Below are 17161 nucleotides of genomic sequence, written 5' to 3'. Positions count from 1 at the left end.
GGGCGTGCACACACACACAATCACACAGTCACACACATACACACACACAGTCACACACTCTCTCTCTCTCTCTCTCTCTCTCTCTCACACACACACACACACACACTCGAGTACACACACACACGCTCTCATACACACACACACACACACACACACACACATACACACACACACACACACAGCTATTTGGTGGTAAGGCCAGAGCCTACACTGAAGCTTCCTGAAGCACAGCTCAGGGGGCCCCTCTTATTAACCTGCATTAAAACTAAAAGACAGATGACATTAGAAAAAACTCTTTTAGGATTATCTGTTATGAAAATTCTCAGAACTGAGATGGAGTGGCTTGTGTGACCCAAATGTGACATAAAGGAGCCGGAGAGTGGCTCCACAAGTAAGAGTGTCACCGGCTGCTCTGCTTCCAAAGCACCTGGGTTCATTCCCAGCCCCCACGTGGCTGGCAACACACAACTGGCTTTAAATCCAGTTTAGGAGATGCTATGCCCTCTTCTGGCCTTCTCCAGTACCCAGCACGCATGTGGTGCACAGACAGACACTCAGGCAAAAGACCTGTTCACACGAAATAAATCTTTAAAATCTTTAAATCTTTGAAAGCAAGGCATGTTAGAACCACCTGAGGAAGAAGGATGGGGGGAAAAAAAAGAATTAATGAATGAATGAACCAAGAAAGGAGGAACAAACAAATGAACCATGAGGTTGCATTGGAAGGGTTCTCACATACTCCCAAAGGCACTGACACAGAACTTCTGCCACAGATAGAAAGAACGGCTCAGCAGTGAAGAGTACTCCCTTATAAATCATGAGGACCAGAATTTGGTTCCCAGCACCTGTGTAACAAGCCGACGTTCCTGCAAAAGCTTGTAACCCCAGCTCTAAGAAGAGCAAAGATGACAGGGTTCTAGGTTTGCTAGAGTCCAGCCGATCACAGAAATCATGAGTTCTGTGAGAGCCTCTGTTTCAGGAGGAGGCAGAGACTGATGCATCCTGCCTCTACTGACCTCTACAGGACCACTCAGATAAGCAAACACGCGCGCATGGGTGCGCATCACACGCAAATAAACTCTTTTAATAAGGGATGCAGTTTTATTTTTATCTCTACATTTGTGTACGAGAGTAAATGTCACATGTATGCAGTGCCCACAGAAGCCAGTAGAGGGCATAGGATGCCCTGAAGCTGGAGTTATGAGCCACCATGTGAGTGCTGGGAATTAACCTTGGGGCCTCTGCAAGAGCAACAGCCTTCTTAATCCCCGCCTTGTCTCTGTAGCCTTAAATAAAATAAACCTTGCTAACAAACCACTGTCCAAACCACACCCCACACAATGCCCCCACAACCTTACAAAGAAAACATCTCTGGGACAGCTTTCCCTCCACTATGGCCTCAGCCTCAGACTGGCAACATTTGGATTAATCCTCGAGGCCAGGGATACTGTTTCTCAGTATCTTACTCAACCTTCATTTTTGTGTTTCTGGATTTGCCATGCTCCATGCTCATTGTATAAACTGGTGGTTACTGTGAATCTCGCTGCACGTTGTAACATTGCACTCTTTTCAAATCAACACTGCTTTTCTTTGGAGTAGACCTCTGTTTGTTATTTACAGTAACACTCTCACTTCCAACTACAAATCTCCTAGCATTTGCTTACAAGAGTTTGCACATGGAAACCTGTATTTAACAAAAGCTCATACAGAGATAAATAAATAAAATTTAACTAAAAGCTCTTGTATTATCAATAGTAGAACGAACCTATCAGAAAAGTCTTTGCCATCTAATCAGTTTAATTTCCCACATAAGTTACAGAAGGTCTGACAGATCAGCCCAGGGAAAGTGCTGTTTATAGGGATATTGCCACATATCATTGAAGATACAACCACAAGACAACAAGGTTGAGTGTGAAAACCAATGGTTAATGGCAGGATACTGATATTTTAGGTGCTTTTTTTCCCCAAGAGATTTATAGCGCATTGTATCCAAGGAAAGCTGATTACATCTCTCGCCCTTGAGGCGGAGCACAGTGGACTTTCCTGGGGTACCTGGTGCCCCTATTTCGTGGAAACTAAATAGAAACTTAGGTAGGGAGGTTTTGACACTCACTTATTCCCAAGATTCATTTCCTAACACTGTTTTATTTCTGTCACTGTGATATAACACACTGACAAAAGGCATCCAAGGAGACTGTCATAATTACTGTTCTGTTGCTGTGAAGAGACACCAGGACCACAGCAACTCTCATAAGGAAGGCAATTAGAGAGTTGCTTACAGCTTCAGAAGGTTAGGTTAGACCATTATCATGCTGATAGGAACAAGGCGGGCATGTGCTAGAGAAAATGGCTGAGAGGAGAGAGAGAGAGAGAGAGAGAGAGAGGGAGAGAGAGAGAGAGAGAGAGACTGGGCCTGCCATGAACTTTTGAAACCTCAGAACCCACTGGTCTCTTTCAACACCTCCTCCAGAAAGGCAATTGTGATGGTATGTATATGCTTGGCCCAGGAAATGGCACTATTAGACAGTATGGCCCTGTTGGAGTAGGTGTGCCACCGTGGATGTGGGCTTTAAGACCCTAGTTCTAGCTGCCTGGAAGTCTGTCTTCCACTAGCAGCCTTCAGATGAAGATGAAGAACTCTCAGCTCCTCCTATCTGGATGCTGCCATGTTCCCGCCTTGATGATAATGGACTGAACCTCTGAACCTGTAAGCCAGCTCCAATTAAATGTTGTCCTTATAAGAGTTGCCTTGGGGGTTTGGAGAGATGGCTCAGCAGGTAAGAACACTGACTGCTCTTACAAAGGTCCTAAGTTCAATTCCCAGCAACCACATGATGGCTCACAACCATCTGTATAGCTAGAGTGCACTCATATACATAAAAATAAATAAATACATATTGTATGGTGCATGCCTTTAATCCCAGCACTTGGGGGTCAGAGACAGGTGGATTTCTGAGTTTGAGGCCAGCCTGGTCTACAGAGTGATTTCCAGGACAGCCAGAGCTACACAGAGAAACCCTGTCTCAAAAAAAGAAAAACAAAAAACAACAAACAAACAAATTAAAAAAAAAAAGAGTTGCCTTGGTCATGGTGTCTGTTCACAGCAGTAAAACCCTAACAAAGAAGCCATGCCTTCTAATCTGTCCCAGTTGAGAAGCAAGCATTCGAACATATGCACCTAGAGGGGCCTTTATCATTCAGACCACTTCAAAGACCAAAAGGTTTGCTTGGCTCACAATTCCAGCCATAGTCTATCACTTCTGGGAAGTCACGGTGGCAAGAGCTTAAAACAACTAGTCACATCACAGTCAAGAGCAAGGAAAACTGGTACATGTATGGTGCTGGCTTGTGCTCAGCTAGCTTTCTTCTCTGTTATTCAGTCAGGGACTCTAAGTGCAAGGAATGGTGCCACCCACAGTGGACAGTGTCTTTCCATATCAACTAAGGCAATCAAGGTAGTTCCCCATAGACATGCCCACAGGTCTACACAGTCTGGACAGCCCCTGGACTCTGTCCAGGTGATTCCCGGCATCAAGTTGACTACCAAATGAACCAGCACACAACCACTCTTTCCCCCCCTCCAACATTTCAAACACTTGTAATTAGAAAGAATAAAAATACATTAAATCATATAGTTAGCCTTTAAGGAGTTGAACAATCAAGACCCTTTCACATCACGAAAGTCTAAGGAGGAGTAATGAATAAAAGAGAGAAGGCCATTTCAATGTCCAGAAAAAAATACTTATTGTAAAAAAATATCTAATTAAAACCAGGCATGGTGACACACGCTTATAATCCTTGCACTTGGGAAGCTATGGCAGAATGCTTTCAAGTTTAGGGGGAAGCATCATGAGCTACATAGTACATCTCAGCCTAGGCTATGTTGTTAGACTCTATCTAAACAAAGAAGCAAGCAAAATCGGGGTAAGATGTCCCATGTACTATGGTTCTGTCTGTACCAAGCATGGGTGTGCTGGGACACATTCCAGAGTGAAATGGGCAGGAGCCATGGGGAGGTATGATAATCTCCACATAAAGGGATTGTTTAAAAGACGAGCCATCTCCTCTAAAGAGATCTAGAACCAAGTACTTGTTAAGAGTTACGATTTAGACCCTACCCACTGAGGCAACCCTTATCTCTTACCTAGATACCCTCCAACTCCTGCAGGCAAACGTCTTTCTTATGCTTCTAAAATGGTATAGAAAGGGATGCTGGACAGTGCATACAGAAAGCTGTGATCTCTTCTTCCAGATGGACTGAGTATTAACATTCTTACGACCTACCTTCATCATTCTCTCTATGTTCTATGGTAGATTTTTCTGAATCAGTTAAGAAAAATAACAGATTCCTCTGTGTTCCTTTCTCCCTAAATGAATGAATTCTGTAAAAAGTAAGGTGTCATTTCTCTTCTGAAAAAGTGGTACCATTATCAGCACCAAGAAATGTATCACTGAGAGCTGGCAAAGCGGCAAGGCTGTTAGGGGCACTGGCTGCTTTTCTTAAGGAGTTGTGTTCCCCTCACTACACCTCATGGTGTCCATAACTGGCTGTAATTCCAGCTCCTGGGAATCATGTGCCCTTTTCTGACCACTCAGACACATGCAGGCAAACTACCTATGCATGTACAGGAAATACAATAGTTTTTTAAACTTAACGCCAGCACAATAAATGCTATTATGAAGGAAGTACATATTCTAACTTCACCAATTGTTTCAGTGATTTTTTTTTCTCTCTCAGCATTCAGTTTGGGGTCACTAACTGCATAGAACCTTTATTGGATTTTGGCTAAAAACAATGCTCCTGCTTTGTTTCTAAGTATTGCCCAAGTCACGATAGGACTAGCACACAGCCAGATAGAACAGCATTCTCATTTGGAGCAATTGAATGGATGGGGGTGGATTATAGTCTAAAAACTAAGCCAGACACAGAACTACATGTAGTGTGCACTTCCTGTCGTATACAGACACTTTAAAATAAAAAAGGGCCAAAAATGGTGGCACACACTTGGGAGGCAGAGGCAGAGAGGCAGAGAGGCAGAGAGGCAGAGAGGCAGAGAGAGAGACAGAGAGAGAGACAGAGAGAGAGACAGAGAGAGAGACAGAGAGAGAGGCAGTGAGAGAGGCAGAGAGGCAGGAGAGGCAGAGAGGCAGGAGAGGCAGAGAGAGAGAGGCAGAGAGGCAGAAGAGGCAGAGAGAGAGGCAGAGAGGCAGAAGAGGCAGAGAGGCAGAGAGGCAGAGAGAGAGGCAGAGAGAGAGACAGAGAGAGAGGCAGAGAGAGAGGCAGAGAGGCAGGAGAGGCAGAGAGAGAGGCAGAGAGGCAGAGAGGCAGGAGGCAGGAGGCAGAAGGCAGGAGGCAGAGGTGAGGCAGGAGGCAGGAGGTAGAGGTGAGGCAGAGGCAGGAGGATCTCTGAGTTGGAGGCCAGCCTAGTCTACAGAGCGAGTTCCAGGATAGCCAGGGTTGCTTAGTGATGTCTTGTTTCAACAAAACATAAAATAAAAATAAAAATATAAAGTAAGATAAAATGTAAAGAGTCAAAAAGGAGAAAAGAGGGTTACCAAGGTACAGGAGCAAGACTTAGGGAGCCTATTATTTTGTGCAATTGATATGCACTAATAATTATATTTGGGAACTGGCAGGGGATTGGTCTCAAGCTCTTACAATTACTGATTGTATCAAAGGAAGAAGCTTCGAGACTTAAGGGGATTTGGCCTCATTGTCTGTGAGTGTGTCAGGAGTGTGGCCACCCCAGCTCTCTGTCACAGTGCACAGCTGATTTTCTGTGCATGGATTTTGCACACAAACCTTCCCTGGGACTGCACAGAAACTTCAAAGCAGCCACATTGCATCTCTAAGGCCTGCCCCAGCTTTAAGTTAGTTCAGTGGCCTCACACACAGCCGGATGGTGGTTAGGGCAGAAGGATGCTTTTTATCACAAGGCATCTTGTGTGCCGGTGTGAGGTACAAGGCTGCAGATGGCGAGTTATCTGACTTATCTTCACGGCATGTGCAGAGACTCCGATGGCTTTGTTCACGACTTACGTCCTACGAGTAAATGATGATTACGGTTCCTAGACATTCTCAAGCATTCTCAATTTTATCCTTTTCTAGGATTGTGGAGAATGTTTAAAATGTGTTCCAGATGGGTGGAGACTCAGTCTCTGAGTTTTCCTGAAATCTCCTGTGTGTGTGTATGTGTGCATGTGTATGTATGCATATGTGTGTGCATGTATTCGGAGAGGGGGGTGCCAGAGGTTGATGTTGTCTGTCTTCTTCAAACTCTACCTTATTTTTTGAGGCAGAGTATCTCACTGAACTTAGAGCCATCTGTGAGCCCCAGATCACTGTCCTCAGCCTCCTCGGTGCTGGGATTGCACTGAGTTACCACACCTGGTTTAGGCAACAGGTGGAAGAGCTAGGGAGAAGAAGAATTTATTATAATCATCGATAAACTCAATTTCTAGGTCTGTGTCCATTCTCCATGACAGGTGCTACTGAGGCTAGGCACCCTCTACGCTCAGCCTCTGAACTTCCGGGTACTCATGGTGGACAGTTTCTGTGGGACTCAAAGCTTCCCTCACCTGGCCCAGCCTAAGGTTTAGAAGAGCCAGAATAAAAACAAAGAGGCTCTGCTCAGTCGCGGCGGGGCAGGAATCTGTGATTTGATCTCCAGCATCTTTCTTGCTCTGTAGGAGGAGAGTGAAGTGAGCTCTAGAGTCTCTCAGAGCAGGTGAGGTAAGAAACACGCGCAAGGACCTGCTCAGTCAGGATGGTGTGAGAGCAGAACCTGAGCCGGAGCGCACCCTTCAGTGTGGACCTGAGCCGGAACACACCCTTCAGTGTGGACCTGAGCGGGAGTGCATGTCCTTCAGGGTGGACCTGAGCCGGAGCGCACACCTTCAGGGTGGACCTAAGCCCGAGTGCATGCCCTTCAGTGTGGACCTGAGCCCGAGTACATGCCCTTCAGTGTGGCACCTGTGGGACAGCAGGGAGTGGAGACCTGTGGGCACAGAGAAGCCACGCTGTGGTGGGCACAGAGGAGCCACGCTGTGGTGGGCACAGAGAAGCCATGCTGTGGTGGGCACAGAGGAACCACGCTGTGGTGTTACCCCAGCTCTTATCACAGGGAACTCTGGAGTTGTCTCCTGGATGAAAAGAGGAAGCCAGATGCTCACACCCACGTGCTGGGCCGCCAGCAGATACAAGAAGCTTCAGGAGGGATCTTGACCTTTGACTTGGTGTCTTTCTTCAGTCAAGGCAAAGCCACAGAGGCCTGAGCACAGTGGCCATCTCCCAGCAACACTAGGAGTCTCCTCTGCAGCCTGAAAGGTGGTGGGGGGGGGGGTAACTCAAATGGGTACCATTGTTTTTATACCAGGGTCCGCCCCTCTCCTCTGTTACACAATAGGCGGAATGGCTCAGAAATGGCACCAGCTCACACAATAGCCCTAACACACAGTAAGGCTTGGAACACATTTGTTCATGGATGGACTTGATGCTAATGAGACCTTTGACGTCAATGAGCCTACATCTCAAGAAAGCCATCACAAACCTCACCACACAGGCAGAACCATCTTCAGAGAATGCCACAAAGACGGCATCTTTTGAAGTTCCAGTTTTAGCTCTGTCTGTCTGTCTGTCTGTCTGTCTGTCTGTTCTTGTGGGCAAGGTGAGAACCTGGAGGAGGCAGAGGAAGGAAAAGAGGAGGAGGGAGGCTGAGGCCCTGAGGCTCAATGAGCTGGGTAAGACAGGGACATGAGAAGAGCCAAGAAATAGGAAAGGCATGCCTCAGTGTGAGCCGTCCACCACAAAAGTACCCAGGTCTGGGACAGCAGGGAAGGGAAGCCCCACACTTCCTGCCATCTGATTCCACTACCACCACCACCACACACACACCCATACCTGAAACTACCTTCTTCTGTCTGCCTTGCATCTGCACCAGGTAGCAGTTCCTAGCTGAAACCCATCAACAGCAACCATGTTTTTAATTAATATATTCTCTCATATATCACATCCCAACCTCACTGTGGTCCCCCTCCACCCCCATCTTAATGTCACTGTGTGAGCCACTGGGTGAGTTCTCCAGATTAGTTAGTTCTTGTGATAAAGCAAAGACAGGGAAGGCAGGGCTTATTTTGGCCCCCAGTTTAAAAAGAGCACAGTCCATCACAGTGGAGGTGGTTTTTGGTGTTAACTGTCAGATTGACAGGATCTGGAGTCATTGGCCCAAAACATGACTGTGGGGATTAATAATTCTGATTGTTTTCATTGAAGCGGGAAGACAGCCTCACTGTGGGCTGTCTGTTCCCTGGCTGGGATCCCGGACTATGTGAGCACAGAAAGGGAGCTGAGCAGCAGCCTGCTCACCCATCCTGGTTATGAATATGCTGTGACCAAGGGCTCTCAACTTCTCTGCCACAGTGGGCCACGTCCAGGAGCCTTGGGTGAACCTTGCCCAGGAGCCTCGAGTCAGGATCAGCCCTCTCTCCCTGCGATTGTCAGAATACCTATCACAGCAAGAGGAAAAGAAGGTAAGATGGCAGAAGTGTGAGGCAGCTGGTCACAGGGAGTCCACAGTCAGGGAGCACAGAGCAATGGATGCTGGCCACAGAGAGTCCACAGTCAGGGAGCACAGAGCAATGGATGCTGGCCACAGGGTGTCCACAGTCAGGGAGCACAGAGCAATGGATGCTGGCCACAGGATGTCCACAGTCAGGGAGCACAGAGCAATGGATGCTGGCCACAGGGTGTCCACAGTCAGGGAGCACAGAGCAATGGATGCTGGCCACAGGGTGTCCACAGTCAGGGAGCACAGAGCGATGGATGCTTGTACTCCACTTGTGTGGGGTTTTATAAGTTTACTTATTTTGTGTTTTGTTTTACTGAGCCCCAGGTTACACTCTGTTTTACCTGTGTCCTAGAAAAACTGAAGACACTTTGAGAGCCAAGTGGGCTGGAGAGACAGTTCATCGGTTAGGAGCACTGGCTGCCGAGGAAGGATCAGCTCCCAGAACCCACATGGCAGCTCACAAGCATCTGTAACTCTGCTCCAGTGGGATCTGGCGCCCTCTTCTGGCCTCCGTGGGCACTCCGTACACATGACACATGTACAGACATGCAAAGCAACTATACACATAAAATAAAACTTGAAGAAGAAAGGTGATGCATATCGGGATAACAGAAAAGGTGCCTTCAGTGCATTAAGAAACTTACAGACCCCCCACCTATCTATTGCAGGCTTCAAGGTGTAAAGCTATATATGCATTGGAAAGATTTTTATTTTAGAGTATTTCCATGAGGGGTGTGCTGCTTGAGCAAGGTTTCCTGAGGAAGCATTTTCTCAGACCCTGTCATGCAGACATTAGTGGCTGCTGCAGCTCTGCCCAGGGCCCGGCTACTGCACAAGCTAGTGGCAGAGCTTGTCCTTAGCTTTGTTCCCATGGCACATCTTTTACAGTCATACAGAATACACGAGTCGCAGGGCTGTGAAGGCTTGCATCCAGATTTTCAAAGAAAAAAAATTTTTTTGTTTTATTTGTATATGGGTTTGTGTGCCACATGAGTGTATGTGCCCTAAGAGGCCAGAAGAGGGCGCCAGACACACTGGAGCTGGAGTTGTGAGTGGCTGTAAGCCACTGATTTACTTGGGTGCTAGGTATGAAAGTTGGGTCCTCTGGAAAAGCAGCTAGTGGTTTTGACTGCTGAGCCATTTCTCTAGGCACTGCTTCCAGATTTTTAAGGAAAACATGGGATGCCTGCCAATGTGGAATAGAGTCACAACTCTGTAGGGAGCCTCTGAGAAGCCAGTGTGTGTCTGTGAGGATGAAACTCTGGCTGCAATGGGGACTTCCGTGGGTGGTCACCTTTGCTACCCAGAAGCTTTGGGCAGGAGGCAGTCCCATCCATCAAGTCTCACGCCACCACACCCGACTTGTCGGTTCTCAACACTGGAATCCTGAGTATCTGGGGTCTCATCAGAAGCATGATGCTTGTATCTTCTCCCTAGTTTCTTATGCTTGTTTCTAGTTTTTTTTTTTTTTTTTTTTTGGTTTGGTGTTTTGTTTTGTTTTTTGAAACACAGACTGTCTCTATAGCCAATTAGCAGCAATCTGCTGACTCCCAGCAAGCCAGGCTCCCAAGTTTCAGGCACAAGCCAATATTTAGTTGTTTCAGAGTTTTAAGTCTTGCAACAGTCTCTCTCTCTCTCTTTTTTTTTTTTTTTTTTTTTTTAGTTTTACACGCGTATACACTGCACTTTCTCTTCGCTTGCATCAAGGTCTGCAAGACTGTCTTCCTACTGCTTTCTTAGCATAGCCACCCCGGTACAAGAGAAGCTGCTGGTTTTGCGTGTTGATTTAGAACCTGATTTGTTGCTAAAAGCGTTTTTATCAGATTTCAGGGTTTTCTTCCTTCCTTCCTCCCTCCCTCCTTCCTCCTGATGTCGTGATCAAGAAAGCTAACAAGTGACAAAGTCCATTGATGTTTAAAAATCACTCACCTAGCACCTGTGTTCTGTGAAAGGATTCTGGTTTTAGGTGTACAAGGCAGCCTGCTGCAGATGAAAACACTCAACCCAAATAGCCTTTTATAACTAGTTCCATCTCAACAACAACAACAACAATCCGCTAACTCCACTCTCTGGTGTTGAAGGAGCATTCCTCCAGCTGGTGACAACTGGCATGTATGTGCGGGTGCTTACATTTATGAATGTGCATCATATGAATACAATGCCCGTGGAGGTCAGAAGAAGGAATTTGACCCCCCCTGAAACAGGAGTTATAGACAAATGTGAGCCACCATGAGGTGCTGGGAGCCAAATCCATGTCCTCGGGAGGAGCACTCAGTGTTCTTAGCTGCTGAATCATCTCTCCAGCCCCAAATTGTTTATTTTTTAATTTTAAAGTAACCAGATAAGTATCACGAATGACACCATAAGTCAAATAACACACAACGTCAAGATCCCTTAAAACTCATAATATCATGTGCACTCCCCCCAGCCTTGAGCAGGCTGAACAAACCCCCAATGGTTTTACAACCTAGCTGGCCTCCCAGCATTTGCAGTTCCCTACTGGAGCTTTGAGGAGTTGACCACCTGGTGATCTTGCTTTGCAACTCAATCCACCTGAAACAAAGGATAGATCTGTGGGTTTTCCCTATATAAACACAGCGCTGAAAATTGAACTTTGAACCTTGATCAGAAACTTTGTCTTGGCTTCATCCTTCTCTCCTACCCCATTCCTTTTTCATTTCCAATCCCCTTTCAGGTAACCCAGTTAATTCATGGCTACTGGACAGCTACAATATCGTATTCTCATTTTGCACAAAATAACTTTAATGTCACTTGACACACACACCAGCTGAAATCTCTCTCCGTAAGAGTCTAAATGCAATTAGTCAATGTGAGGAAAGATTGAAGAACGAGGTTTTCTGGCTATCATAAAAGATGTAGCAGCCTACACTATAGTGTGAGACCCTACCTCAAAAAAACAGCAACAAAAATAAAAAACAACAACAACAAAAGCAAACCTAAGAGCTTCTTGGTTGGCCACAAGAACAGGATCGTAAGACCCTATTGCTGAAGACAAAACACACGTTGGTTGCAGAATACAGAGAAGCCATGCTGGAACTGCGCTGGAAGCTTCATCCCTTCTGTATAGCCTTCATGGAAGCTACTTTGCAGGTAAGTGGGAGAGCAGGGTCAGCAATGGTCTTCCTCGGTATCAGACCTTACATGCTACAATAGCAACTTGCCAGACAAGGCGTGCCTACCAGTACAATAGCAGTACATAGGTTATAGGGGTAGCCTACTCATCTACACTTGGACCTGATGCCCACTCTGCAGAAGAAAGGTCATGCTTGGTGTTGTGCATCTGGTCAAAGGCCCACAACTGGGGAGGTCAAAAGCAAAAGAGGGCATGCAACTTTTGTATTGCTAAATGAACATTGTCAGACTGCCTTCCTAATATTCATGTTTCTACCTATAGACTGGTGCAGTTCTCAGCCTTTTCAAAGAACCGTTTCTTTGTTGCAAACGGAAGTTAATGTGGCAGAGCCCTTGTACTCACGAGCTCACAGGAGCTGTGGTTGCCTGCAAGAGTCTGCACAAGCCTGAGCCCAGAAACATCTTCACAGACAGGTGAAGGTCTCATGGATTCCCCACCCCACCCAGGGGAGTCCTTGAGAAGCAGAAGTCTGTGGCAGGCTTTTCCCTGGCCAATCACAGGCCTCCTGCTGCACTAATATTTAAATTAATTGAATGTGGCTTAAATTAATTCGATGGCTTCTGAAGCCACTGTGAGTTCATCTCGACCTGATGGGTAACTTCATGTCCATGTCCACATGAATGGCCCTGGTTAAGTGGGTCAGGAAACAAAAATAGAAACAAAGTAAAAAGACATGGGGGAACTTGTTGGGAGAAATGCGGGTTGTCCACAGTGGGATAAGTAAGGGAGTTGGAGGGATGTGTGTGACCAGAATGGATTACATAAGCATGAAATTATCAACGAATAAATTAAAGTAGGAAAACAAAACCTAAGAGCTGGATTGTAGTCACATGGTGGAGTGCTTGCCAGGCATGTCCAGGCTGAGTTCCACTCCCAGCTCTTACCACAGTGGGTTGTACGTGGTGGGCAGGATTTTGCGTGGTGGCTGGGCTTCTGGTTTAATGTGTATTCAATCACAGCACTTTTTTTCTTTCTCTGGAGACATCTTCTGAGTTGAGATGAGAGTTTGGGCTTTTTAGGTTTGATTTCACCCACAATAGCACTTCGCAAAATGGCATTAGCAGTTGCCGCTGGATAAAGGAGTGGAGACCCACCTGTTACATTGTTGTAACTAGCCTTTCATACCAGAGAGCAGACAGGCATGCGCACTTGAAATTCTGTTGGCTTAACACTTCATCCTGCTTCTCTTCAGGCACATTGTCTTTTCTCTCCACTTTTTGCGTGTGCATGTGGTTGCATGTTTGTGTGGGGCACACACATGTGTGTATGGAGGTCAGAAGTAAACTTCAGGTGTAGTCCCTCAGGACCGATCTTAGTTTTTTGAGACAGTATCTCTCATTGGCCTGGAGCTCACAGAACAGGTTAGGCTCTGTGGCCATTGAGCCCCAGATGAGCTCCCGTCTTTGCCTTCCTGGTGCTGGGATTACAAGCGCATGCCACTATGTGATTTTCACATGGGTTCTGGTATGAATCCCGGGTCCTAATGCTTATACAACAAACACTTTGTGGATGGCGTCACCTCAGCCTTTTTAAAAAGTCTTCATTGTTTCATGGCCTAGAACATTAGAGGTACCGCTGATTAAGCTGCTGTTTCTAACCCTTCTCTACTTCTCACCAGTGCTTCTGACATCTTGAAATGAAGATCAATGTTGTGTGTAGTTTTGCTACTCCACTTTAAGCTCTGGGAGGATTGCGCTACCAGCCTCTACCCAGATTCCCCTGAATCCACGGATACAAAACAACAACAACAACAACAGCACACACACACACACACACCAGTTAATCTTAAAATGCCTTTGCTATCTCAATGACTGTGAACTCGCAAACCTCCCCAGGCATACTTGGATAGCGTGGCCATTGGCCACTCCAACTGAAAACTCAGTGGCTGGTTGGCTTTATCTCCTCCTGCTTCTGCCTCCTTCCTCTTCCCCCACCCTGCATTCTCTCTTCATCCTCCCTCCAGCCCCTAGGTAAGCCCCTCCCACTCCCCAAAACAGGTAGGGAGCAACCAAGGATGCCTCACACTGAGCTCTGACCTCCACATGTGCCCAGTCCTGCATGGCCATGGGCAAGGGACAATGTGACATGTTTCCTGCCCCTGGAGCAGAGCCAGCAGGGCATGGACTTCCATGAATGTTTATGGTTGTAAGGCTTGGTTGTATATTTTACTCTTTTGGGGGAGTGTCTTCTCTACCAAGGTTAATAACTCCATGATAATCAGAGACAGCTTGAATCCAGTGAGGGTGTGTCTAATGTCCTTAGCAAAATGATGAGCCGGGCATGGTGGAGCACTTGGGAGGCAGAGGCAGGCGGATTTCTGAGTTCGAGGCCAGCCTGGTCTACAGAGTGAGTTCCAGGACAGCCAGGGCTACACAGAGAAATCCTGTCTCAAAAAACCAAAAAAAAAAAAAAAAGATGAATGCTGTGTGACCTTCAGGACAGCCCATAAAGCTGTAGGAAAGAACTCTAGTTGAGTTCAAAATATTTATAAACATGATTTCTCAACTATACAAAATATAAGGATGCAATATGAATTACATGAGGGACTTGACTTCACAGACCTAACAAAACAGAGGCAGCATCGATATAGTCAGCTTGTCAGAAAGATCCAGAAAGAGATAAGGAAATTTAGACAGTGGTGATCCCAGGGCAGGACCTCACCCAGCTAAGTTTATTGTCTGTGCTTGCAAAGGCAGGCAGGCCTCTGAATTCATTTGCAACATTAAAAAAATATATATTTATGCTGGCTATTTTTTCCTAAGAGTCAAGGGTCTAAGGACATGGAATGCTGATTCATGGGATGGTCAAGATGGAACCAGGAGTAAATTACTGGATTGATATGTAGATAAAAGACTGGGCCATGGTCTACAAGGAGAAAGCTACTGAGAGAACTGTTTGGAGAACAAACACAACTCTTTAAGAGTTTTTTTTTTTCTAACAAGATTTCTGGCTTTTGTCGGAAAATCCAAGAATTTATTCTAGCAACTTTTCTGACTTTGGTGGGAAAACCCACGAGCTATCCAGAGAGCTTTTAGGATTTTTTTTTCCTAGCAGGAGAGAGCTGTCTCTAGCAGAGAGCTGTCTTGAGCAGACTGCAGAGCCAAGCGCTATCTACAGAGCTGTCTGGGGAGCCATCTCCAGCAGAACACAAGGCTGTCAGCTTGAACCCTGCGATTGACTTCAAGTTGTTTCTTTTGCTGCCCCTAAGCACTCCTTCCTCAGGAGCCCCTCTTCTAGCTAAAGCTGATTCCTAGTACACATATACATGAGAACACACATCAATAGACACACAAGCATTCATGCACAGATATGTACATACACACACTCACACACCACCATATACACACAACTTACACACGCACATACACATACAACTCACACACACATACACACACAACTCACACACACATACACACACAACTCACACACATATACACACATTCATATACACACACAGCACACACACACACAACACACACACACAGACCAGAGTTTGCTGTGCCTACAGAGGCAAGGATTTGTCATCAGCTGCAGAAGAAGAAACGACAGAGGGCTTTGGTGGAGAGAAGAGCACACGGCCATAGTGTTTATCAGACAGACTTGGTAGTGTCCTTAGGAATGTCTGTTGTCTGTGGGGCCTGTTTTGTAATTTACTGAGGCAGCAGGGCAGTGAGGAAACTCGCCATCCCAAGAGGTCCTTCCATCTAAGTTTAACCCAGAGTTCCCACTCCCAAGGTAGGCTGTGGAGACCACAAACTGTGGATGACCAGCTACAGAAAAATACTGATTCAGGAGACTGTTAAGTAGAGAATGGCCTTCCAAAGCCTCCCTCTCTCACAGAGGCAGCAGGACACCTCCAGATACTGCTGATCCTTATTTCTAATGGCCGGCTTTCCTTTACTGGCTGGAGCAATTGGTTCTGAGAAAATGGCCGTGTTGGTTTTAATAGGTGACTTTATTCTGAGTTCCCATGTGGGCATATATATATAGTCTCATAGTGAAAATGTTTCCGTCAACAGCGCACCACGACTTCAATGGTAGTTCCAAGAGATCATATCTCCTAATGACGTGGGTGCTTCTCAGTTTGTGTAAGGGCACCCTGTGATATCTGATAACGACAGAAGTATCTAGTGACATCTTTCTTAGGTGAGTCTCCTCTGTTAAGGAACACATGACTGTATGTCACATGTACCTTTTCTTCATACAGAATAAGAACTGCTGACTGGGAGTGGAAATTGAGAATTATTTTTGGAAATAATTATTGGAAATTGACCTTGTTTTTCTTCAAAACCTCTCCAGCGCTGAGAGACTGAAGTGTGCTCTCAATGTCATGTGACCCAGTTCTGGTGGCAGCACAGGATCCTTAGGCCTGGGAGATAGCCCCTAAAATACTTTCATTTTCCTTCCTTCCTTCCTTCCTTCCTTCCTTCCTTCCTTCCTTCCTTCCTTTCTTCCTTCCTTCCCACCTGTTCTCTCTCTCTCTCTCTCTCTCTCTCTCTCTGTTATTGTTCTTTTGGTTTTGTTTTGGGGTTTTTTTGGTTTTTTTGGTTTTTTGGTTTTTTGGTTTTTTTTTTTTTTGGTTTTTCAAGACAGGGCTTCTCTGTATATCCCTGGCTGTCCTGGAACTCACTCTGTAGACCAGGCTGGCCTCGAACTCAGAAATCCGCCTGCCTCTGCCTCCCAAGTGCTAGGATTAAAGGTGTGTGCCACCACACCCAGCTTTTTGTTTCATTCTTTTGAGACACAGTTTCTCTGTGATTCTGTGTAGCTTTGACTGTCCTGGAACTCACTATGTACACAGGCTAGCCTGGAGCTCAGAGGTCCACCCGTCTCTGCCTCCTAAGTGCTGGGATCACAGGCGGGTGCCACCACCTCCCATCCTAAGTACATTCGTTTCTTGTTTTTAAATTTATTTTTTACACTCCATATTCTATCCCCCACCCCACCCCCATGCACCCTCCGACTGCTCTACATCCCACACCTCCACCCCACCCCACCCCGCTTCCAAGTGGATGTTCCCAACCCCCAAGCCCACCTGACCTAATCTCCCTGGGGCCTCCAGTCTCTTGAGGGTTAGATGCATCATCTCTTACTAAAGTACGTTCTCAAATGCATAAATGGTTGTTCTTTAGGAAGCCATGGGAAATCCTCACTTTGTCAATAGCAAATCTAGAGATGTACATTGGGAATCTGACTGGTCCCAGGTCCTCTGGGCCCTGAGTTCACTTCTGCTCCCTAATGTGTGGCACACCTGAGAATGTGCAGCTCATAAGCTGATGGGTGGAGCCCAGATGACACCCCGGCCCGCAGGTGCACAGGGCAGACTTAGATTGTCTGGTTCTCAGCTCTGGCTCTTTGACCTGCTGCCCAGCCTGTCTCAGCCCAGGCCTCAGGCAGCAGTTCACCTCATTGCCTCAAGAGGGAGCTCCAAGGTTGCCAA

Source organism: Mus musculus, chromosome 9 (genome assembly GCF_000001635.26).
Source record: "Mus musculus strain C57BL/6J chromosome 9, GRCm38.p6 C57BL/6J".
Lineage (NCBI taxonomy): Eukaryota > Metazoa > Chordata > Mammalia > Rodentia > Muridae > Mus > Mus musculus.
This window is presented reverse-complemented; position numbering follows the sequence as displayed.